This window comes from Rhinoderma darwinii, unplaced genomic scaffold (genome assembly GCF_050947455.1).
Source record: "Rhinoderma darwinii isolate aRhiDar2 unplaced genomic scaffold, aRhiDar2.hap1 Scaffold_104, whole genome shotgun sequence".
Taxonomy (NCBI): domain Eukaryota; kingdom Metazoa; phylum Chordata; class Amphibia; order Anura; family Rhinodermatidae; genus Rhinoderma; species Rhinoderma darwinii.
In genome coordinates, this window is record NW_027461923.1 from 117469 (window position 1) to 143723 (window position 26255).

The 26255-nt window shown below is 44.7% G+C and overlaps 1 pseudogene; it reads left to right on the top strand.

Moving 5' to 3' along the window:
* Positions 1–1338: 1338 nt before the first annotated feature.
* Positions 1339–26255, top strand: LOC142698893 (EGF domain-specific O-linked N-acetylglucosamine transferase-like; annotated as a pseudogene).

Here is a 26255-nt window from a genome sequence, read left to right on the forward strand (position 1 = left end):
TTACTTTATTCTAATGCAGCGACGTAGTTTGGCGGCGCTCTAGAATAAAGCCCACTAATGACCGCCGTAAAAAGACGTATCGGCGGTCATTAAGGGGTTAAACTCCAGCAATATAAATCAAAGTCAGACAACAGAGGCCGTTATTATTGTATTCACACGTCCTACGGACCGAATCGATGGGAGTGTTTGGCGTCTCGCTTTAGCGGGCATTGATTGTGGAAATTGCCAACTGCTACATTACTGGCTGCAAACAAATATTTAGGAAACTAAGAATTACTTTCCATGCGCTCAAAGCATAAAATACCGGAGTCGTGCCGATCTTTGCAAACTGCTTTATTACAGGATTCCCAGCAGAAAAATAATCCTATAAAGTATCACCGCTGGGGTCATGTCGTAGGAAGTTCTTCATTCAGCCTTGGATGACATTTGGGTTTCCTATTGGTCTGATGATGCCGGTATTGGCTGGCAGCCATGATGGTTTCTAGGACTAATGGCGCTTAAGGGACACGTTTTATAAAGTTGATGATTCCACTGAGACGTATGAAAATCAAATTAATGCGATTCTGGGAATCTCTGAATCTTTTCTGGTTATTTTTCCTTTGTTTATATAAAATAATACATTAGGACGTGGAGTCATGCAAGTTATTTAAGAGACTAAAATATTAACTATACAGGGGACCAGCGCACATAACTCCTATTCAAGATCCCAGCGCACATAACTCCTATAAGGGCCTGTTCACATCACCTTTCGCTTTCCGTTTCGGGGTTCCGTCAGAGGTTTCCGTCGGGTGAACCCCGCAACGGAAAGTGAAACCACAGCTTCCGTTTCAGTCACCATTGATATCAATGGTGACGGAAACATCGCTAATGGTCTCCGTTCGTCACCATTCCGGCAGGTTTCCGGTTTTCCGACAGAATCAATAGCGGAGTCGACTGCATATGGCAGTGAGAAATAACTGTTGGCAGCGCCATCACGTCTCTCCCATCCCCCTCAACAGAAAAAATCAAACTGATTTTTTTTTTAAAATGACCTGTGCTGTTGACCAGTCCAATGTGCACTACAGATCCCAGCATGCTCTACTGCCAGAAGGAAATTAATTACATGGGTGTATTTAGACTTTTGAAACCATAACATTTCTATTGGCTCCTCATCGAATAGAGAAGGTGGGAGAAACACACATTGGGTACAATCTGTCCATGCCAATCTATGCACATTTTTATTTTCTAACCTACAACTTGTACAGTGAGAGCTAGAATCTGATTGGATGCCATGGGCAGCACCACTTAGGACCTTGTTGCCATGGACTGCATCACAGAAGCGTCGTCATCCAGTCACGGAATTCTCAGTAGGAACGGTCAGTGCGAGGCAGATATCGAGGAGAGAGGAGCGGCTAAGCACTACTGCGATTATCCCGGCTGGGTTCTTGTTTCTTTTGTTTCTATTTGAATTTTTTTGTTTGTTTGTTTTTTGGATCTACCTTCCAGACCCACACTTCCGAGTGTGTGGAGGAAGAGGCAGCCAGATGGCTGCATCGGGGGCTGGTGGAAAGTTCCAGCCCCGGAGATATCTCCATCGTCCCGGGAAGACCCCGTACAGCCGGGAGCCTGAGAGACATCAGAGGCAGACTGGCTTTTTTGGACGTCTAACGGCAGCATTGAGGATCGTGCCATTTCTTAAAAATCTGTGGAGAACACCAGATAAAGAATCGGGCCGATACCTCAAGCTGAAGACTCCACCGCCACCACCACCACCAACATCTGCAGCCCCCACCTGCTCAGCAATGGAGGAACATCAGGTGCCAAAACCCACCATAACATCAGGTGAGGTCCCGGCCCCTGCCCCATTGCCCAGGAGACCATCTGCCTGGGAGCTGCCACCAACAGATGCAGTCCCTACCCGTGCAGCAAGGGAGGAACATCCGGTGCCCATACCCACCATACCATCAGATGAGGACCAGACCACTGCCCCATCTCCCAAGAGACCAACTGCCTGGGAGAAGTTTCTGGCAAGAAAGCCACTAGTCTCTGCCACAAACAGGGGGTCACCAGTAGTGGCTCGAAAATCCAGGGTCCGCAGTGCACCTTATGTGTTACCACCGCGCATTAAAGTGACTGCCAGACAGGTGCATGAGCCCCCACTATGGGACACTATGGGTGGTGCATCACGCAGGATGCTGAGAGCCATGCTGAACACGCCATTGGCAGATGATTGCAGGTGCTATGTCAGCGATGAGGGAGACTATGTGCGGTACACCTTCTCCAGAGACACCATCTATCCGGAGAAGGAGTTCCATGGGGAAATTTCATTTCGCTGCAAAAAGATCTAGTGGTGGAGTCTCCTGCAGCGTGCCGGTAACATCAGGGCACTCGCTGCGATTTCATATGATTGATTTTCTGGATTTGACATTTGGCTTTTTTATTGGACTACTCTTTCTGACTGCCGCCTGCCCTGACCTATGCCTGTTTATTTGACTACGCTTGTTTGCTGCCTGCCCTGACCCCGGCCTGTCCATCGACTACGCTTGTTTGCTGCCTGCCCTGACCTTTGCTTGACCAGCGACTATTCTTCTGCCTGATGATTTGGTACCTTGTGGTCTGTAGATGTGGGTCATTGCCGTGCTACTTTTCAGGGTGATCCCCGCTACATACCTTTAGTGCCCCCTGCTTTTAAGGTAGGCCTGCACTAATGATCCTCCGTTCTCTCACAGAGTGCTAACCATTACACTATGGAACGTGCTTCAGGTCGTAACCCTTAAACCAGACTCCAAGTCTCCCACTAGAACTCCCCACCACTGCCTGGTGTCCCCTTTGTATGTTCCCAAGGGTCCTCCTAGCACACGGGTACTTTCAGTGTCCCCTGATTTTCAAGGTTGGCCCGCCCTGATTATCCTTGGTTCCCTCCTGCTGATGCTGCTGATGGACAGTCTGGCCGAGATTCAGAGTGCTAACCATTACACTATGGAACCTGCTTCAGGTCATAATCCCTAAACCAGACTCCAAGTCCCACACCAGAACTCCCCACTACTCCCTGGTGTCCTGCTTAATTGGAGCCGCCATGTCTTGCTGATAAGGGATGAAGGGATAAATCAATCCCCAGGACAATGGGAAGTTATTTGATTAAAGGGGTATTCCTAATGTAAAGGACCTGAAAAATAATATAATAATAATTAATAATGCTCCCCATGTGCAGGGCGATGTCAAAACCAATGTTGAGAGTGGTACCTGGCGGTTTTAAAAGAATTATGCAGATTTTACCTTTTGCTCCAACTGGGGTCTTGGTCAGAGACCTCCTCTCCCTCTGACAGTCTGTTATCTGATGTAAGAGACTCCCTCATCCCTGCTTGCCTATCACAAACTGTCTTCTGATCCTCACCCATCTGCCAAGTATCATCTGCCAGTGCCTGTACCCTCGGTGTGCTTCACCGTTGTATTCTGGTCCGCTGGGCCAGCCGCTACTCACACCGGGACCACCTCAAGAGGTAGCGACCTGGTAGTCTCCCCGCAGCGAAGTCCAGATCCCCGTACGGGGGTTAAAGGGTGAAGACTGGGGAGGCTACTTAGACAACGCCCTTAGAGTTGGCCCTAAGCCAAACCGGTGGAGTAGCACAGTGGGTCCACAACCCGCTGGTCATAACACTCGCTGCCTCTTCCTCTGATCAATGAGAGATGGAAATGTCCTATATTGGTGTTCTGACTCTTGAAGGGCCCATGCCTATCCCTGGGACAACTGACAACTTACTCTGGTAATTGACTCTACTCTGGGCCTCAGTACTGGGATAACTACATCTAATAAGATAGAAGAGGCATCCTTTCCCTCTCACAGTATTCCAGCTGATGGAGTAGACTTGTTTATCCCAGAATCCTCTGCTGACTGAGGAGTTCATGAAGCATCTGTTAAGGACGCAACTAGGACAATGTAATAGAAATTGTCGACTCTCTAAAAAAGGAATTGCTCCAATCAGAGACCATTGTCAAATCACAGAATGAACTGATTAATAAAAATGAGGAAATGGAGAAAAACAATTCTGGACATAGGAGACCGATCCCTTCTCAACCACAATTGACTTTGAGGAATCCTGGATTTGGTCTCGAAGTCACCGACTTCATGAGATTTCTGCCTCCAGATGTCTCCACCGTAGAGAAAACACTGGCCCCAAAGCTGAAAAATCTTCCCCCAGAGTTGGACGACTTTACACAATCTCATCATCACATCGAGATCATTGCCTACAAATGGAGATTCCCATCAAACTAGTAATGTCCAAAAACATCCATCATTATGTCTTCACAACACGGCCTGCAGCTCTGAAAGTCTGAGAGAAATGGAAACTCCTGTCCCATCACCACCGAGAACCTCCGTCACCACCAACATAAAAGAAGAATCCCGGAAACTCAATCATGAATGGACTATAGCTGGACGGGGATGGTAAGTCTAAATACTCACTGCTTTCCCTGATGATAATTTAGGATGTGCTAATACTCGTTACATGATGTCTCTGCAGGATTCTGTCGTCTGAATACAAGTTCACACGACCACTCTCATTGTTTTACCTTGACCTTTTAGGCTGTGTTCACACGTTGCAGTCATGTCACTGTTTTTCCAAGACTCCATGGCAAAAATGCTTTTTTTTTTTTTTTTTTGCAAAACCCCTGTGTTCTTGCTGTCACATAGTGCAAACTGCAGAAAAAAAATCTGTGATATGACCGCAATGTATGACATCCCCTTTAAGACTATCAAACATTCCTCCTTGGTACTGCCGCTGATCTGCAGATGTCTGTATTCTTTGGTTATGTATTTATTATATTTCAATATTAATCTTCAGATTGTCGCTGGTAGAAGATGGCGGCAAGTACAGATAAATAAATGCTAGTCTTATACGCAGCCTCTAGTTAGTTAGTTAGTTAGCTAGTTATACCTGTTTCTTGGAAAGCTGAGTGACTACTAATATTACCAGTATTAAAATTCCCATAACAGTTGGGTCCCAAACGGCAAATGTGTCTCATCATCGAGCATTACAGGGGAAGAAGTGTAGAACATGGCAGATTTACCTTTCAGGAGTTTGGGAAAGCTGGGTGACATGCCAGTTAAGATTTGTAATGGAGATCTTATTGGTTATGGCCGAGCTTTCTGTTTTATAATAATAATCTATAGAATGTTGGTTTTGGTCTCCTCCGCTCAGAGTTTATAAGATTCCTGATTGAACTTGCTCTGAAATGTTGTGAATATTTCTGGTTTCTTGTAATTCCAGGTTTGCGGAGCTGCAGACATTCGGCTCCCTGACGTTCAGACCCATAGAAGATGGACATTGTGACGTCGTCGTCGAGAGGCCGACGTATATCATGAAGTTAGATGCAGGTAATGTGTACATCTGATTAGGATTGTCACGACTCGCGATACCAGAATTTGGACTTCGATACCGATACTTTGTGTAGTGTTGCGACTCTTGATACCAAAACGATACTTTGCCAACTGTAATAAAAAAAAAAAAGTTCCATTCACTGATGTGAGGCACGGGGTGTGAAGAATTTTGAACCTCCATGTGCCGCACATTAAGTATTTCACATTACTTCATTTTTTTACTTTTTTAAACTTTAATGTACTGGCATATATCTATCTATATACCAGTACATTAGCCTGTGTACTGATGGGTATGACCTAACAACTGCCTGTTTACTAAGTATGCCCTAACAACAGGAATATACGGTCAGACAGCCTTGGTGTCCTTCAATGGACCCTGGATTGTCTGCCCATATATGGTATGTCCCTCAAGCATCACAGGGATCCCCCTTCTCGTTTTCCCCTTCAATGCTGCGGTCAGCTTCGATCACAGCATTCAAGGGAATAGCATCGCAGATCAGAAATTTCTCTGATCTCTGGCAATAGAGCGGGGCTGCGGCTGTGTAATACAGAAATTGCACCGCTCCTGACATCAAGTGTACGCACAGTCAGCATGAGGTGATGCGACCAGCTAATGAGCGGCGGCGCCGGGACTGAAGACCGAATATGGGGGTGTTTTGCATTGCGCCCGCCATGTTCTCTGTATTCAGTGCCGGCGCTCATTAGTGCAGCTCTGGCCGCATGCTGACCCCACGTGCACACTTGTCAGGAGCGGGGCAATGGCTGTATTACACGTGTATTACACAGCCGCAGCCCTGCTCTGACTACATTTATGTGAAATAACGTGTAGCACACGGACCCATTGATTTCAATGGGGCTATTCAGACATGCCTGAATTTTCACACCGCGAGTGTCCGTTGCGTGGAACTCCCTGCTTGTCCTATATTGGTCCGTGTTTGCAGAACTTGTCGCCTATTAATGTCTATGAGTGCATGAAAACCACGAACAGCACACGGACGACATCCGTGTTCTGTCTGTGTTTCACAAATCAATTACATAGAAATACTGATGCCAATACGCAACGCACACAGACATGAAATGTAGAAAAAAACGCTGCGTTTGTAACGTGCACAAATCGGACACGCTCATCTGAATGTAGCCTTAGGCTCATTCACATATCCTTGTGCTTTTATATGGCTGCAATAAACTGACTGCATACAGATGGCTTCCATGGGCAGTCCGTTTTTTTTTTTTTTTTTCACGGACTCCTAGACCAGAATGGGTGAGACCGATCTGCAAATACTGACCGGGATAGGACCTGCCCTGAGTTTTTCAGATTGAGAACGCGGATCCCTGAAAAAAACAGATAGCACACTGAAGAAATGAACTGATGTGTGCATGATCCCTAAGGCCCTGTTCACACAAAGATTTTTGGCGCTGATTTTGATGAGGAAACCGCATAGCAATCAGCGCCAAAAAACTGCAGAAATCGCCCCCGATGATTTCAATGGAAGGCAGAGCGTTTTTTTCCCGAGCAGCTTTTGGCCGCTCACGGGTTAAAAAAGAGCAGCATGTCCTTTCTTGCCACGGTTCCGCCTCTGACCTCCCATTGAAATCAAAGGGAGGCAGAAAAATCCTGCAGCGTTAGATTCCGAGAAAACCGCGTCAAAAAAGCGCAGGCAGGTCAAGATCTGCCTCAAATACACAGATTTTTTTTCTGCCTGCAAAAAACTGTGTGAACAGGGCCTACGGTTTCTTCCATGTAGCATCTCAACAATCTCCGGGTACTTGCTGTTCTCGGTAGGGGGGAAATGGGATGCGCCAAATGTTTACTGCACTCCAATCCCTTTATTTATATTCTAGGAAGGATTTTTAGAAGTGTAGTTCACAAGTCTTATGTAGCCTGGGAGGCGGCCGGCAGGGCATGTGCCAGGGGGTGCTAACCATTTACGAGGCTAGGGCAGAAAACGGAATGTTTGCCCCAGATGAAGAACAGCCGAGGTTATGTCTAGTGACAGCGCAGTCACGGCCTGTGAATAAATCTGTCTAAAACATAATACAGTCAAATTCCTGTAATCCGCCATCTGATAATCTAGAAAGTCTGATCATCCTGCCCTTGTTTCCGGGACAGAGCTGCAGAATAACGAGGAATCTGACAAGGCTGCACTGGTTAAAAGACATGGACACGGCTGCTAGGAGTTCATTGTTTCCTTTATTCAGCCCTGGAAATGAGTTTTTTATATTATTGTGTGACTGTCCAATAATCCAGAATGTCTGATAATCCGGTTTTGTTGATTTTTATATGTTCACAGGAAGAGATGGTAGATTTTAGGAAGCAAATGTGAGTTTATTGTTACTAATATTTGAATTATTTTATTTTTCATTGTTCCCAGGTGTTATAAAAATGGAGGCGGTGGGGTCCCTTTGTTGACCCTCCCCCTCCTCTGTTGGTCTGAATGTAGCAGTACTGTAACCTGTCATACATGGATATCCATAGCTTGGCATTGCCAGCATGGAAACTTATCCTCTTTGGACAATTCCTTTTTGTTACAGGACCCTCCAGCAATCATCTGTGAACCTGATGCCAAGTGTTCATTTCCTCTGCAGCGCCACCACAGGGGAAATGAAGCATTACACGCTGCCTATTGAAATCAGTGGGCTCTCTCTGTAATGCCAGGACACTCTTTGTAGTAGTTCTGGCTTGTGCTCTGAAAAGGAGCCCTGCCCGAATAAAACAGAATTCCCTCTTTGGGGATTTGAGATTGGGTTTTCTCCAGACTACCCCTTTAACTTCATAACATTGCTGGTTGCACACGCCCTAGTACAGGGGTCAGCACTCCAGCTATTGTGAAACTACAACTCCCAACATGCACTGGCAGCCAAAGACTTTATTATTATTCTATCCACATGCTGTCAGGCCATGCTGGGAATTGTAGTTCTACAACAGCTGGAGTTCAGAAGGATGATGACCCCCATTTTCTATGCCTATCCCGCTGTGTTCATCACGCTGTCCTCTGTGATGCTATGGCTACGCTCGGTACTCCGAGACAATCTGATGTCTCACAGACACCGAGAATGTGCAGCTGCATCCCCCTCCTCTTCCTCCGCTATTTCTTCTATTTTCTGTATTCCTGCAAATATTTTGAGGACTTTTACATTTTCTGAACATATACAGAGAGCCTGCAGGCAGGGAAGGGAACTGTGAGGGGGGGGGGGGGACATGTTACTTTCCACTAATAAGATGTATTACAAAGTTTCATATATTCACATGAACTACGGATTAGTACAAAAACATTATCACGATAGATACACTTTAATTAGTGTATAATAAAAAGTTCTACTTTCTAAGGTCAACTTTATAATATATTTTGTGTTTCAACTCCTCTCTATTTTCAAAATCCCTGCTCACTGTCAGTGAATGGAAACATTCTTATCCCGATCGTGTCTCGCTGACCCAGGTGCACGGTTTGGTTTCCATTACTGTCGGCCAAGACGTGGCCTCTTTATAGAGACTTTTGAAGCTGGAGTTTTCTGTTACCACCTGCAGCACTGACCCAGTCATACACAACCTCGGGGACAGATCTGCTTATTCTTGGGCGTGAGAACAGGCAGCAAATTATTCTATATTTTTACGGCGCTGGGAACACAGGCTGGTGAATTGCCAAGTGTACATTGTGCCAGTATGAGACAAGATTTTCTGTAGTAGGAGGGAGAATTTTACTGGAGGCTCTATCAAATGGAGACTTTTATACAGTATTTTGTATTAACCTTGTGCATGCTGGGCAGATGTGATATTCTCAAATTAATTCACCTGCACCAAATTCCTAATTCCCCAAAAAAATATCAAATAATACCCGGTTTTCCATAGACCCTAAGTGGTATCTAAGGCCTGATTTACACGAGCGTGTGCGTTTTGCGCACGCAAAAAACGCGGCGTTTTGCGTGCGCAAAAGGCACATAACAGCTGCGTGTGTCATCAGTGTATGATGCGTGGCTGCGTGATTTTCGCGCAGCCGCCATCATTATGACACTCCGTTTGGATGTTTGTAAACAGTAAAGCACGTGGTGCTTTTCTGTTTACATTCATAGTTTGACAGCTGTTGCGCGAATCACGCAGTTCGCACGGAAGTGGTTCCGTGCGGCATGCGTGGTTTTCACGCACCCATTGACTTCAATGGGTGCGTGATGCGCGAACAGCGCACAAAGAAAGGACATGTCGTGAGTTTTACGCAGCGGACTCACGCTGCGCAAAATTCACGCACTGTCTGCACTGACCCATAGCCTAATATAGGTGCGTACGACACGCGTGAAAAGCACGCGCATCGCACGCGCGTATATTACGCTTGTGTACATAATAGACTTGAGTTCAATTTAACCTTTTGAAGCCTTTCCTTTTTCATTTTTACATTTTTCTAATACACTGTCAGTGCGTCAGTCTTCACTGTTGTTTTGGCATTCTATTCATAAATATGAAAATTATTGACACTGTTCATGGCATGAAAAATAATCAGAAAACCTGCTGTCTGTTTGTAGGGAACTCCTTAGTTTAAGAGAAGTGCAAAAATCGATGCTGATTTCATAATCTTTATAGGGTATGAAGCTCCATTTTTCCTGTTGCAGAGCAAAAAATCTCAGATTTCTGTTCACACAGCTATGGGGTTATATATGATACATTTCGGTCTTCTGCAGCCACCACTAGGGTGAGTTTGTTAAAGATCTATTTATTATGCAATTTAATAGTAGGTGTATGTAGGGAGCGCCCCCTAGAGGTGGCTGCAGGCACACATAATTTTACTGTTTAAAGGATAACTACACGTTCAACAAACTTCTGACATGTAAGAAGTTTTGCTTGGTAGGGGACTCAGCACTGAGAACCCCACCAATCACTAAAACGAAGCAGCTGAAGCGCTCATGTGAGCGCTGTGTCACTTGGTTTCTGTTCGGCTCTTTCCGGAAAGCTGTTGTATCGGAGTACGGGCTCATAGACTTCCGGAAAAAGCTGAACAGAAATGAATCGGCTGAGCGCTCACACGAGCCCTTCTGCCGCTCCGTTTTACCGATTTGGTGGGGGTCTCAGTGCATGTACCCCCACCAATCAAAACATGTGACATGTCAGAAGTTTATTGAACATTTAGTTACACTTTAACTCTATGGCTGTGTGAAGGTAAGTTAAAGGGGTTGTATTCAATTGAATTAGAGCAGAGTTGCAGTACTGCAGCACGGCCACTATAGCCACGGAGCCATCTGCTTCTGACACCGACCACTGCACAACATCTGGCGCCAGGAGGCAGTCTGGACAGCTGATAGGTGCGGTGTCGGACCCCCACCGATCATATGATGATAACCTATCCTGTGGATAGGTCATCAGTATGAAAAAACACCCCGTTCCTGGACAACCCTTTTAAACGATTTGGGGCTCTTTATAAGAAAAATAAAAACACGTAGTCCTAAACCCTATAAAATAAATAACCAAATAAATCAGCACAGAATTATAGACATATAAAATAAAAATAAATCCTACACTTTAATCAGCGTCTTCCATTTTAAGAGCTGCTTGTATCTATTGTTCAATTGCTTGGCCCCTTGAGAAGTGATCAGAAAGTGATGACCAGTCCTGCTTATCTTTATTACTATCCTCCCTTCACAGCTCCCAAAATAAATGGTTCAGGGTGGAGATGACCTTCCAGAGCCAGCGATCTCTACACAAAGAGCGCTATTTTTCATTCCGCAATAGAATTGAAAAATGATTTACCAAAGCCAGAGGTCGGCGCACCCAGTGGCGGACACAGACTGCAAAAGGCCCCTGTGCAGATAATGTGCCAGGGCCCCCCCCCCCACCCCGCAAACTTCTCATGGCCGACGGTCCGCTTTCAGCTGCATCGCTGGGTCTCCTAAGTGACCCAACAATGCAGCACTAGCAGCCGGGGCGTCACTAAGGCTGGGTTCACACACACACTATTTACGGACGTAATTTGGGCGTTTTAGCATTGAATTACATCCGAAAATGCGGCTCAAAAGCGTCGGAAAACATCTGCCCATTCATTTGAATGGGTCTTACGATGTTCTGTGCCGATGGTCATTTTTTTTTACGCGCCGCTGTCGAAAGGCGGCGCGTAAAAAACTGCCTGTCACTTCTTCAGATGTAAATGGAGCCGTTTTCCATGGACTCCATGGAAAACCAGCTTCAATTACTTCCGTAGTGGACGCAGCAAAAGACGCCTGCACATGCCATTACGGCTGAAATTACGGTGCTGTTTTCTCCTGAAAACAGCACAGTAATTTCAGCCGTAACAGACGCTGCCGTGTGAACATACCCTCAGGGCTTAAAATGTCCGGGAAATAGCCCCAATACATATGTGTCCGCCCCAAAAAAAAGTGTGTGTATAGGAGACAGCATAGCATATCTATAGCACTACGACCCTATAAACTATGGATAGGATTAGATACAGTGGCTGAGCAGACAGTATCACACATGATAGGATTAGATACAGTGGCTCAGAAGGCAGTATCACACATGATAGGATTAGATACACAGCTCAGCAGACAGTATCACACATGATAGGATTAGATACAGTGGCCCAGCAGACAGTATCACACATGATAGGATTAGATACAGTGGCTCAGCAGACAGTACCACACATGATAGGATTAGATACAGTGGCTCAGCAGACAGTACCACACATGATAGGATTAGATACAGTGGCTCAGCAGACAGTATCACACATGATAGGATTAGATACAGTGGCTCAGCAGACAGTACCACACATTATAGGATTAGATACAGTGGCTCAGCAGACAGTATCACACATGATAGGATTAGATACAGTGGCTCAGCAGACAGTATCACACATGATCGGATTAGATATAGGGCCCAGCACAGTATCATACATGATTGGATTAGATACACAGCTCAGCAGACTGTATCACACATGATAGGATTAGATACAGGGCCCAGCTCGCTGACATTGCGGCTCCAGCGCTGGACCCAGGAAAGGTAAGAATAATAATTTTGCTTCTTTATGTGTTACTGATTATTTTTGTGTGTTTGTGTTTTTTTTACAGGTTCGGTTGTTGGACTTCGGATACGAGGACTTCAATGACGGCGTTTTTTTTATTCTCAATAAAATGGTTAATGAGGGTTGTGTTTTTATTTCAATAAAAAAAATTTCTATGTGCTTGTATCTTTTTAAACTTTATTATCACCGCCTTAGTAATGGCCGCTGGCTGATTGACAACCTCCATTACTAAGGCGAGGCTTAATGTTAGCCGGTGCAGAGTCTACACTAACCCCCATTATTACCCCGGTACCCACCGCCACCAGGGGTACTGGGAAGAGCCGGGTACAAACCAGTACCCGACCAGCTGTAGTGACGGGCAGGCACCGGGGTGGCCGCAGGCTGGTAGTATTAGGCTGGGGAAGGCCAAAAACAGTGGCCCTTCCCACCCTTGTAATGCTGCCTGCTGCTGCTGTGTTGTATCTGGCTGGTTATGAAAATTGGGGGGGACCCGACATCGTTCTTTCCAATTATTTTTTAAATGACGTGGCGTCCCCCCCATTTTCATAACCAGCCAGATACAATAAAGCAGCAGCAGCCTAGCATCACCAGGGTAGGAAGGGCCACTGTATCTGGCCTTTCCCCTCCTGATAATACCAGCCTGCGGCCACCCCAGTGGCCGACCATCACTACAGATGGTCAGGTACTGGATCGTACCCGGCTCTTCCCAGCACCCCTGGTGGCGGTGGGTACCGGGGTAATAAAGGGGGTTAGTGTTAGCCTCTGCACCGGCTAACACTAAGCCCTGCCTTAGCAATCGATGCTGTCAATCAGCCGGCGGCCATTACTAAGGCGGTAGTAATATAGTTTAAAAAAAACCACAAAGACATAGAAAAAATATTTTATTGAAATAAAAAAAAAAAACACAACCCTCATTAACCATTTTATTAATAAAAAAAAAAGCTGTCATCGAAGTAGTCCTGGAATCCGCCGTAGTCCAACGACCGAACCTGTAAGAAAACACACAAAAAATGATTAGTAACACATGTGTTAGGGTATGTGCACACACACTAATTACGTCCGGAATTGACGGACGTATTTCGGCCGCAAGTACCGGACCGAACACACTGCAGGGAGCCGGGCTCCTAGCATCATAGTTATGTACGACGCTAGGAGTCCCTGCCTCGCTGCCGGACAACTGTCCGGTACTGAAAACATGATTACAGTACAGGACAGTTGTCCCACAGCGAGGCAGGGACTCCTAGCGTCGTACATAAGTACGACGCTAGGAGCCCGGCTCCCTGCAGTGTGTTCGGTCCGGTACTTGCGGCCGAAATACATCCGTCACTTACGGACGTAATTAGTGTCTGTGCACATACCCTAAGGCTTAGATACAGGGCCCATGTGTGATACTGTCTGTGGGACCCTGTATCTAAGCCTACCACAAGGTAGGCTTAGATACAGGGTCCAGCAGACAGTAATCTTATACAGTATAAGATTACTGTGTGCTGGGGCCCTGTATCTAAACCTACAGTGTGGTAGGCTTAGATACAGGGCCCAGCAGACAGGATCACGCATGGGCCATGTATCTAAGCCTACCATGTGATTGGCTTAGATACAGGGCCCAGCAGACAGCATCACACAATCTGTGATCCTGTCTCATGGGCCCCCTAAGCCTGCTACATCGTAGGCTTAGGGGTTGTGCAGTCCCTAAACATTGATGGCCTATCCTCAGGATAGGCCATCAATAGCTGATGTGTCGCCCGGGACCCGCAAATCAGCTGTTTTGAAGGGGCCGCAGCACTCGTACGAGAGCTGCTTCCCCTTCATTTCACTACTCGCCCACACTGTGAATCGCCGAAACCGATTCACAGTGTGACCGGAATGAAGTGACAGGAATGAAGGGGAGCAGCTCTCGTACGAGTGCTGCGGCCCCTTCAAAACAGCTGATTGGCGGGTCCCAGGAGTCGGACCCCGCCAGTCAGGGCTATCTTACCTTCCTCTTCGGCCGCGGCGGGAGTTCTGTAGTCTCGATGCTGTGCGCGGCGGCATAGCGCTGTGACGTCATGCGCTGCGCACAGCGCCTGACGTCAGGACCTCCGCTGCGATCCGGAACCAGGAAGGTAAGTAAAGTATGTTACTATAGTAACAGGGGCCCGCGGCCCGAGTTACTATAGTAACTTTTTATTGATGTGGTGCGGGGGGCCGTGGGCCCCCCTGGCTTCGGGGCCCGGTCGCAATTGCGACCGCTGCGACCCCTATAGCTACGCCAGTGGTCCACGGGCCTCTGTCTCAGTCCTCAGCATCGCGCAGCTGAGAACTGAGTCGGCCAGCAGAGGAACGGGCCCCCTTCCCACGCGGGGCCCTTGTGCAGCTGCACCGGCTGCACATGCGGTATGTCCGCCCCTGGGCGCACCCCTTCCAGCGTTCACTTGTCGATCAGCAGTTGCACTTGGTCCCATAGGGTTTGGGTGCATTCATGGGCCGTCTAGCGGGATAGGTAATCGGCTTATCTTCCCTGGGCAGATGGTTCTGCTTTCTAAAAGGAAATTGTCCCCGGCAACCTGTCGTGTTCTGGGCCAGACTGTGTCAAAGGAGAAAATCCTGATTTATAATCCACTGTAATCTCCTCAACCATTGAGATGTGAAGCTCCATGGAGACTGAACAATTCTCTGTGTCCGGGATCACAATGACCACATTATCATCTGCCCCTGACCATCTACTCCCTCTAATACGGTCTAGTTCAAGGCTGATAAGTGACGGTTCTGTGTTGCTTTTTTATTTGACATATCACAATCATTCATCTGGTATTATAAAAATGTGCCCCCCCCCCCCAGCTTGACCGCCACTCTATTTAAAATCCTCAAGGGTTCGGACCACCGTTCTCTCAATCGGTTGGGAATCCCGGCGTTGGGGCCCCCAGTGATCTGACAATTCTCATCTATCCTATGGATAGGTAATAATTGTCAATTCTGGGAATACCACTTTAATTGAGATGCTCTGAATATTCTTATAGCTGGCATAGTGTCTTAGGGTATGTTCACACACAAACTCAAAAACATCTGAAAATACGGTGCTGTTTTCAAGGGAAAACAGCTCCTGATTTTCAGACGTTTTTTAAGCCACTCGCGATTTTCGCTGCGTTTTTCACGGCCGTTTTTGGAGCTGTTTTCAATAGAGTCAATGAAAAAACGCTCCAAAAACGTCCCAAGAAGTGTCCTGCACTTCTTTTGACGAGCCGTTATTTTACGCGCCGTGTTTTGACAGCAACGCATAAAATAAAGGCTCGTGGGTACAGAACATCGTAATTCCCATTGAAAGCAATGGGCAGATGTTTGTAGGCGTATTAGGGGCGGTTTTTCAGGTGTAATACGAGGCGTAAAACGCCCGAATTACATCTGAAACCACTGCGTGTGAACATACCCTTAGAAGTCCAACACACTGAAATGTAACGGGTTGTATGGACTGTATTATAGTCCAGAGCTGCATTCACGATTCTGCTAATTGTCAATGGAATGAGTCAACAAGCTTGTCGACAGACCCACTCCTGAGGGTATGTGCACACACACTAATTACGTCCGTAATTGATGGACGTATTTCGGCCGCAAGTACCGGACCGAACACATTGCAGGGAGCCGGGCTCCTAGAATCATAGTTATGTACGACGCTAGGAGTCCCTGCCTCGCTGCCGGACAACTGTCCCGTACTGAAAACATGATTACAGTACGGGACAGTTGTCCTGCAGCAAGGCAGGTACTCCTAGCATCGTACATAAGTATGATGCTAGGAGCCCGGCTCCCTGCACTGTGTTCGGTCCGGTACTTGCAGCCGAAATACGTCCGTCAATTACGGACGTAATTAGTGTGTGTGCACATACCCTGACAGTTTAGCTCCTATAATACAATGGAGCAGTTAGTCTTCTCTACATCAGATCCTGGTATAAGATGGCCCTTCCCAGAGTGTAAATCACTATAGGCTCTACAGCAATCTCTGTGCAGACACTGAGCTGACAAGTGGTAGTCTGCAGAATTATGAATGCAGCTCTGGACTATAATACAGGTTGTAATTCAGATTGGCTGGACTTCAGAATTTAGCATATCCTATTTTCCTGAAAAGTTTAGGGATTTGGATTAGGATCTTTGCCAATGTGCCTTCTGAGAGGCTTCTGACAGAGATCAGCATTGACTCCGCTGGTTATTCTATACAGTACAGAGGTGCCTCTTACTTCCTGAGTGAAATTGCGTCCCCTACTTTCCAAATTGAAGATGAGAAGATTCAGGGATGCCTGCCAAGTCCCCTGCAGTCAGAGAAGGGTCCTGTCTGAGGTGAACTTCTCATCTTGCCGCATGGATGGTGCACCCCTGTCTGCACAGTAATTATTCAGCAGAGGTTTTGGTGCAATGTAGAGAATTTGGGATTAGATGCCTTTGTACTAAACACTAAATATGTTTTTTTCTGTAGAGCTTCTATGGCTATGGCGATTTGTTCAGCGAGACGTGGAAAGCTTTTACAGATTACAAAGTTACACACTTGAAAGCGTACGATTCTAAACGGGTAAGATGTTCCAAATGTATTTCACTTTGTTGTTTTATCATTTTTTTTAAAAATTTTGTTTTATAGTTTATTGTTGTTTTAATGAAAAGTTTGGTAACATTATAATATACTTGCTGCTTCAGTTCTTCCCCATCTTTTTTAAGATCCCTGCTTACTGTCAGTGAATAGGAATATTCTCGTTTACATCCAAAAGCTGAAACCTCATGGTATGTAACTGACACAGGTGCAGGGCTATTTCATTGTACCAGAGCTTTCTCTTGTAATAAGCCATCCTGCTGTGCCATCTAGATGTGATCATAACAGGTTTTCAGCCTCTGGATGTTTACTGTTTTCATTCACTGAAAGCAAGGAAAGACCATGAAAATGAAGAAGAATTGAAATACAAAGTACTGTAGAAAGTTGCTGATTTTCAGCAGGAAGACAGCAGAGAACGTTAAAAAATGCCACAGTGATCAGGCCATGGAGGGTCCGGACAAAACAGAAATGTTAAATTACCATTCCAAGGATATCCTACTATTTTGAGTTTACAGCTCCTATTCAGTCCTATGTGTCTCCATGGTTACAGGCTACAAGTAAACGCTCTGTAGTTGGATCCTGCAGTCATATTGCAATCCATCTGTCCCCTACTTGCTTGCATATACTTGGCAGGAACAGCAAGAAGTTAGGGACAGTTATTTGCAGGATCTGACAGCACATTGTTTGTTTGTAGTCTGTAACCATGGAAACACAATTCTTCATTGGAGTTGTAGATCCAAAACATTAGGAGATTTTTAATCAAGACTATTTGCAATGTTGATTCATTTTTTATTTTGCATGCAATGGGGGAAATTAATATTAATGGTTACAAAGGTGGACAAGTGACTGTTTTTAATTTAAAGGGGAAGTGCTCTATAATCACGAGCATGCGTGACTGCCAGTAATGTGTGTTATCTGTATTTTGCACTAAAAAATTGCAACTGCTCCAATTGGGAATGGTGATGTATAAAACAAAGTTAGACTTGGGGGTCATTAGTCATGTTTTTCTGGACATATTTGGTAATATCCCCTTTTGTATTTATGTTCCTTTAAGGACGCTGTGTTTGCGCTACTGCCCAGAATGAGATACGGGTTATTTTACAACACGCCGCTGGTAAGCTCGTTATCCGGAGATGTGACGGGTGACAGAAGAAGTATTGTTTGAAGACAGGAGATGCGTGCTTTATTAGTGCAGCCAATTTCAGCGCTTTTTCTTTCTCTAGATCTCAAATTGCCGCAGCACGGGATTGTTCAGAGCGTTTTCACAACATGTGCTTTTCCGGCTGAATATTTCCCAGGAAACTTTAAAGGTGCGCTATAAATCAACATGAGGGTTTGTTCCCGGGCACAGTTCATTACAGTCATATATATATATATATTTTCTTTTTTAAAGCCTTCTGTAGGGAGAAAGTAGAGCGCCACCATTCTCGTAAATTATATATGTATACAATTATTCATAGCCTGCCAACAATATATGGAGTACTTTTTCTTTTGTCAGACTGTTCAGGAACATATAACGTTAGATGGGAGGCTGGAGACTATAAAAGAGGTGCTGTCCTTATTGCTGCATTCCTCTATTGAAGCGAATGGGCCATCAGGCCTTGTACCCACTTTTATGCCCTTATTTGCATAGCCCTCGGTGCAATAAAAGTGGAATAAGAGTCGGTAACTTCTAAACTGATGCAACATGAAAGCCAGTCTGGTTACAAGCTGATCCAATGATTTCTTCCAGTGCAGTCTTCGGCATACCTGACCCCTACTGGTGGGTATTGAGGAAGGCACTTGAAGTGGGGAAAAGCATAAAGATTACATATACAAGATTAGAAAATAATGGCTGCTATTAAAACAGCGCCATCTTGTCCACAGGCTGTGTCTGGTATTGCAGCTCATTCAAGTTCATGGAGCTGAAGTGCAATACCAGGCACAGCCCATAGACGAGTGGTGTTTTTTTTTTTGTCTTGCAAAAAATGTCATTTGACCACAACGTGTGAATAGATCCATTATTAACTGATTTACTTTCATTTTGGCTCTAGGAGGAGAACATTCGAGTCACCATTCTTATACGCAGCACAGAGTTTCGAAAAATACTGAACTTAGATGAGGTAATCATTACCTTTCTGTGGGTGGCGATGCCCTGGGGTCATTTCTAACCACAGACGCTTCGTCTTTGCTCTGTGATCATCGGAAATAACATTGTGGCAACGAGTCTCCCAGGAAATCCGTAAAATAAAAATACAAATTAGCCAAATGGATAATAACGCTAAACATATTTCTTACTGATGTTCTCCCTCAGCTGGTCCATGCCTTGAAGTCTGTCCCACTCTTTCAAGTCACTGTGGTGGATTACAAATATAGGTACGTAATATTATGTTTATAATATCCGAGAACGAGCTGATAATGCTTATCCAAGGTGAAATACACTGCGGGACGAATCCTAAATGAGGCCACGTGATCTGGAACCCCATATTGGAATAATAGATGGTCGGTCCGTTGATGAAAGGTGAAGTTGCACTTTGGACCCCTTCTATGAGCCAGAGCCGGCCCGTCTATGTATTACGTGGTCGGCCATTCATTTTAATGGCGGCCATGTAATACTACATTTTCCCGGCAGAGACCTCTGTAGGGGAAATATCTGTCCGGATGCCGATAACCGCAGATCACTGGGGGTTTCTAAATCTGTTGCCGTACAGCAGGTTTTTCACCAGGATTTTTATATATTTTGTTGCATTAAAGGGATATTTCTACAGAACACATTTATAGCATATCCATAGGACAACATATAATTGGCCGCTTACAGACCTGCGACCGACTACAATGTGGAAATCCGTGCACATTCACAGCCCCATTCTCCCTGCAGTGGCCAGTTCGCTCCGACACGTAAACTGAGACCATGGGATCCCATTCTCCTAACAGCTGGGGCTCCAAGAAGTGGGGTGTAGTCCTATGGATATGCCATAAATGTATCTTATTGAAATACCCATTGAATTCACCTTCAAGGGCCTGCTGTAGGGATTGGCAGGGTCCCAGTGGTCAAACCTCCACCAATCAGTAAGTACTACTTTGCTGAGACTGCTATTTGCAAGAAAACACCTTACAGGATAGGTGATAATTTTCTCATCGCTGGGGGCTCCACCGAACACTCGTTCTTCCTCACTGCTGAACCGCAGGAGGACATTAAATGTAGCGGTGGTCGAACATGCGCTGCCGCTCTATTCAAAGTCTATGGGAATGACCGAAACAACCGAGTACAGCTGTTCCCATTATTCTTATAGACCGTGAATGAAGCGGCAGGCGCATGCTCGATCTCTGATCCATTCAAGCTCATCCTCACTGAAGGGGGTGCGGTGAGGAGGATCTATGGGTCTGGGACCCCCGTTCTCATGATTGAAGGGGTTCCTAGCAGTAGTGCCCCCAGCGATCAGAAAATCGTCACCTGACCTGTGGATAGGTGATAATTTATGATTCTGGGTAAACACAATAAGACCGTAAAGGACAAGTTTTATTAATTACCGTTATCAGGACATTGGTTCCTTCAGTCATAACAGATTGAGCACTATACAGTGAATGTCCGCCCTTCAACCATTTTGTTATTGTAATCTAAACAGGTCCAAAATGATGCTGATTATTTCTTAAAGAGTAACTAAACGTTCAACAAACTTCTCACATGTCATAGTTTCACGTCAGAAGTTTTGATTGGTTGGGTGTCTGAGCACTGAGACCCCCACCAATCACTAAAATGAAGCGGCAGAAGCGCTAAGCAGGTTCATTTCTGTTTGGCTTTTTCCGGAAAGCCGATGTAGCGGTGTACGGGCTCATAGACTTTCTATTGAGTCTGTACACCGCTACATCGATTTCCAGAAAGAGCCGAACAGAAATGAAGGGGCTGAACGCTCACACGAGAACTTCTGCCGCTTCGTTTTAGCGATTGGTGGGGGTCTCAGTGCTCGGACCCCCACCAATCAAAACTGTCACTATGACATGTCAGAAGTTTGAACATTTACTTACCCTTTAATATATATTAATGGTGTTTTTTCTGATACAAAGCTCCAAATCCCCTGCAAAGACATAATATTTCTTTATTTTCACTTTCTTTTTGATTTTAAATTCTTTATTAAATATCAATAAAAGAAAACAAACATTATCGTATCCAGTACTTACAGACACCATGACACTTTAACAAGTTGTGTAGACAACTCCTTCAGACAACATATCAATTCGACTGCGCTATTGATGCTGCCAAAAAAACGGAAACCTTAAGGAACGGAGACAAACGGAAACCATTAGCAACGGAAGCGTTACCATTGAAATCACTGGTAAGGCTAACGGAAAGCTATGGTTTCCGTCTGGTTTCCGTTCGTGGGTTCTCCTGACGGAAAGGTTTGACGGAACCACGAATGGAACCCCGAGGCAGATGTGAACGAAGCCTCACTTCAATGGAGGTTTACTGCAATACCAGACACAACCTATGGACAGGTGTGGCGCTATTTCTTGGAAAAAGCAGCCATGATTTTCTAATCCTGTATAACCCCTCTCTGTCTATGTAGCAATTTGAAGTTCTAAAAGGCAATGTATTGATAGTTCTCTCCATAACTGCAAACCCTTAATTGTATGTTTCTCTAGATCTCTTGGATTCCTTGAACAGCTGAAGATCACACATAACTCTGACATATTTATTGGGCTTCACGGGGCCGGACTGACTCATTTACTCTTTTTACCAATCTGGGCAGTTATATTTGAGCTGTAAGGGTATGTTCACACGAGGGCGTCCGTTACGGCTGAAATTACGGGGATGTTTCAGCCTGAAAACATCCCCGTAATTTCAGCCGTACCATCATGTGCAGGCGCTTGAACGCCGCGTCAATTACGGCCGTAATTAGCGCTGCTATTCATTGGAGTCAATGAGTAACGGCTCCAATTACGGCCAAAGAAGTGACAGGTCACTTCTTTGACGCGGGCGTCTATTTACGCGCCGTCATTTGACAGCGGCGGGTAAATATACGCCTCGTGTGAACAGACAAACGTCTGCCCATTGCTTTCAATGGGCAGATGTTTGTCAGCGCTATTGAGGCGCTATTTTCAGACGTAATTCGTGGCAAAAACGCCCGAATTACGTCCGTAAATAGGCCGTGTGAACATACCCTAAGTCATTTTCTGTGTTCTCATGTGTAATATGGTTGCCTCTCCTAGAATGTCTTCTCCTTTTGCATTAGGAAATTGCATGACTAGCAATTCCTTCATATATTGTTATTGTCATCATCTTCTATTCGGGTGAGGGGCCCTGTGCTGCAAATACAGGGAGTGTGAGTCCCTGAAGGGTCCTGATTGGATTGCACCAGTTTGTAAAGGGAGAGTTTTCCATAACAACATTATATTTAAGAATTACTATGTGTGTCTGACTGCAGAAAGTCGGCCTTCATTGCTATACTAGACAATCCTTAATGTCTATTGCGCAACAACTAGTGGCGTACCTACTGTAGAGGCAGACCCTATGACCACGCTAACGGGCCCATGGTAAAAGAGGGCCCGGAACTGAACAACTTCTACGGCTTCCTTTAAAACACTGTCTCAGTGTTTACTTGCAGCCACCACTAGGGGGAGCTCACTGCATATAGATTTATACAACTCCCATTGAGTTCAATACATATACAGTGAGCTCCCCCTAGTGGCGGTAGGGAAAGCAGGGAATTTGGAGTTTGTGAAAAGCAGAGCCCCAACCCCTATTTTCAAAAGAACAGTGAACATTAACTTAAAAAAAAAAATAGTTGGAGCTTTCAGTAGGGGGGAGGGAATTCTGAATTTAGATATGGGGCACTATGGTTTCTGTGTATGCCCCTGATGATGACATTATACTAATGGTCCTGTTGGTGCAAATGTTTCAGCAGTACAGCTTTTAGAGCTAGTTTTTTTTTTTTTTTAGCAAGCGTGCTGATCTGTCCATATATTCACATTTCTAGAAATGGCCTACCATGACGACACCGAATGGAATTTTCAATAAATATTTATAGACTTTAAAAATAAAAGCTAAGTTCTTTTCCCACGAGTCAGTTGTGCAAGGTCAGCTCGGCATTCACGCAGCCCATATCTGTATGTGGATTATCAGAATCTGCGTATACCAGCGTCCATTAATCACAATGACAATGTCCCAGATCCATTAGTACATGTGCACCTCTGACTTGGTGTATTAGTAATCTTACCCTATTAATCGGGCACTTCAGAACAGAAGGGTTATATCAAATATTTAGAATAGGCATGATGAGAATTTGACATGTTGTATTGATACACATAGCATTTAATATACAAGACAAAACGTATAGAACCGCTAATTTTGATTATTTTAGGAAGATTGCAGGACCAACCTTTGCCATTATGTATTTGTATCGAAATTCATGCACGGTAAACACGTGGCATTGCAGTATAATAGCCATTTTTGTTTTTGCAAAACTCATTCAGTGGGTGCGTGGCATAACTAATGCACCTCAAGGATACGTTGCACTGTGCGCCCTCTAGAGGGGTGAATGGGTAAAATGTTGCCTTTAGATTCAGGCATGTTAGTAGCGAATAATGCAGAGTACAAGTGTGAACAGGGCAGATAATAGTTTTGTCTTCTACCATATTATTGCATGTGTTTACCGTGCAGGGGGCGCCGTTGCGTAGAATACTGTACATGTGTGATCTTCTTTCCCTAGGTATAATTGTCAGGATGAGAGGTGTTACTTGGACTTGGCTCGACTTCGAGGAATTCACTACATCACATGGGAGAAAGCAGATACAATTTTCCCTCAGGACAAGGTAAGTCCTGCTCACGATACCAGGGGTATTACCCGATCAGAGGGTTTACATTAAAAATGACTCATTTAGCCAGCTGAGGTCTTGTTAAGGGCTGATATACCATAGAGAGAGCCTAAGCAGCTGCTATGGGGCCCTAAGAGAAAGGGGGCCCTGGGTTGGTTGGTCCCATCTCTTCGCTACTGGGTGTCGAGAACCTGTGTAGCACTCCCCTCTCCAGAGGAACTGAATTTTTAGCAGCAGGAGAGTGGGCATTGGCCCAAGTGTCATGGAAAGGATGTGGAGGGGAAACAAACTGTTCTTTTTGTCCTGGGTGGCAAAACCAGCACCATATTAAGGGCCCATTTCAATCTTTGCTATGGGGTCTGCTTTCTTCTATGTTTCATTGACAACATTTTTGCTGCTCATGACCATGGACAGATATTTTTTTATCTCCTGCAAGTAAATGACGGTTTCTATTGTAGGACAGCATGCAGAGATCTTAAAACCGGGAGAAACTGATACATAAAGTATATTGGAAAATTATATAATTTTTCATTATACAAAGAATAAGTGTCAGTTCACACGTTGCGTAAATACTGTGGGTTTTCTGCAACGGAATTTGTTGCGGAAAATCCACAGCGTAATACGGTAGCGGCAAAGTGGATGAGATTTAAACAAATCTTTACGCTGTGTCACTTTACGCAGCGTATTCGCCCTGTGTGAACTCAGCCTAAAATGTATTTGCAGAAACCGAATACCCCTTTTTAATTTTTGAGTAGTGATTTTACGAGAATATTCGGACATAAAGCCCTCGCTGTTGTGTGTTACTCCCCGCACGTTCACATGGTGTCGCTCTTGACTCTTTCCATTCACACTTTTTTTTTTTTGTTAGATTATATTGTTCTCTCCCATTATTAGGCTTCTTCCATTGAGTTGTGACACATTTCAGGCTGTGGCAGGATCAAAAGTTAATTAATTGGTGATTAGTTCAACCTGTCAATAATTCTCCCCCGTGTCCCATGTAGAAAAAAAAAAAAGTTGTTTTCTGTAACCAGAATGACCTAATTAACTTGTCCTTCAATGGAGAGAATAACGTGCCCGAGAATGACAAAGCTTGTTATGCCGTCTAATTAAGGGACATCACCCGACTTTGGGAGAACACCCAAAATTCACCAATTACGCCTTTCGATGTTGCGGAATTTTTCCGGCTGGTCAGCACTTCGGCAGAGTACGTGTCTCGTCATCCTGAGTGGCCGCTCCGAAGAGGTCGTGATGAACTGTAATCGTAAAAAGAAGGAATTACCTCGAAGAATATGTCCTCGGTTCTTTTTTATAACATAATAAATTATTTATTTATTATAAAAAAGTTTTTTTAATTATAATTGTTGCAATTTGGTGAGTTTGAAGTAAATGCATTAAATCCATTTTAGCTTCTATTTACCAGTTTTTATCATTTTCTTTTATTTTTTTGCTCCCCTCACGTTCATTCATCCAGAACAGGCAGTATTGTACATGCGTTATTTTCTACACAAGCCGAAATCCAACATGCATCAGTAAAATTCATAACCATTTTCCTAAAGTACAGCAGATAGGTTTAAAAAATCCACTTACCTATAAGTTGTAACTAAAGGGATTGTCTCCTCTCGACAACCAATCCCCATTTTTCCTATTAGGCCCTATTGACGTCATAGAGGGATGGTACCCTGCTCGAGACCCCTTATATGATCTAGAACAGAGAGCTTCTGACAAGCTGACTGACCCAGTCATCCATGTATCACAAGGAAGGCCATTCATTTGATTGGCTAGATGTAATACTTAATTTCACCTGTAGTGGCCGCTGCCGGGGAAGTGAGCAGCCGACGGTAACCTCTCTTAGCAAAATCTGCTACGTGTCGGGGAGCCAGACCCACTCTCATTGTAATGAGACGACACAACTCCTTTAAATATTTTGTGCTAGATTTACCATTGGTCCTGTATCATCCAGTGGCTTTAGAACCATTGAGAGATATGGGCACATGACCACGACCATTGTGTTTATCTGCCCCATAGGATTTAATAAGGGGGAGGGGTGCCTTTTTTTTATTTATTTTTTTAAGGTTTCTATTCAGAAAAAAACTATATTAAAAAAAAAAATCTTCCAATTTCATGTTTTTAACAAGTCCTGGATTCAGCTCTGTCCGATAATATATACGTATAGCTAAAAAAAAACACTTATGGGAGGCTGGTTATATGATTATTATTGGTCGATTTTGTAATAAAAAATAATAAATCATGTTTTTATTAAGTGGAAATCATTTTGTAAAATGAAAAAACTTCCTAAAAAAGTGATTGTTTTGTAAGACATCTTTGTGACTAAAGCATGATTAAATGGTAACAAAAACGTCATAGTGACGTGTCAGAAGTTTTGATCGGTGGGGGTCTGAGCACAGAGCCCCCCACCGATTGCTAAAATGAAGCGGCAGAAGTGCTACGGTGAGTTCTGAGCTGCTTCGTTTCTGATTGGCTTTTCTCGGAAAGCCAAGCAGTTGGTGTACGGGCTCATAGACTTTCTATTGTGACCGTACACCAATTTCTCATCTTGCCGACA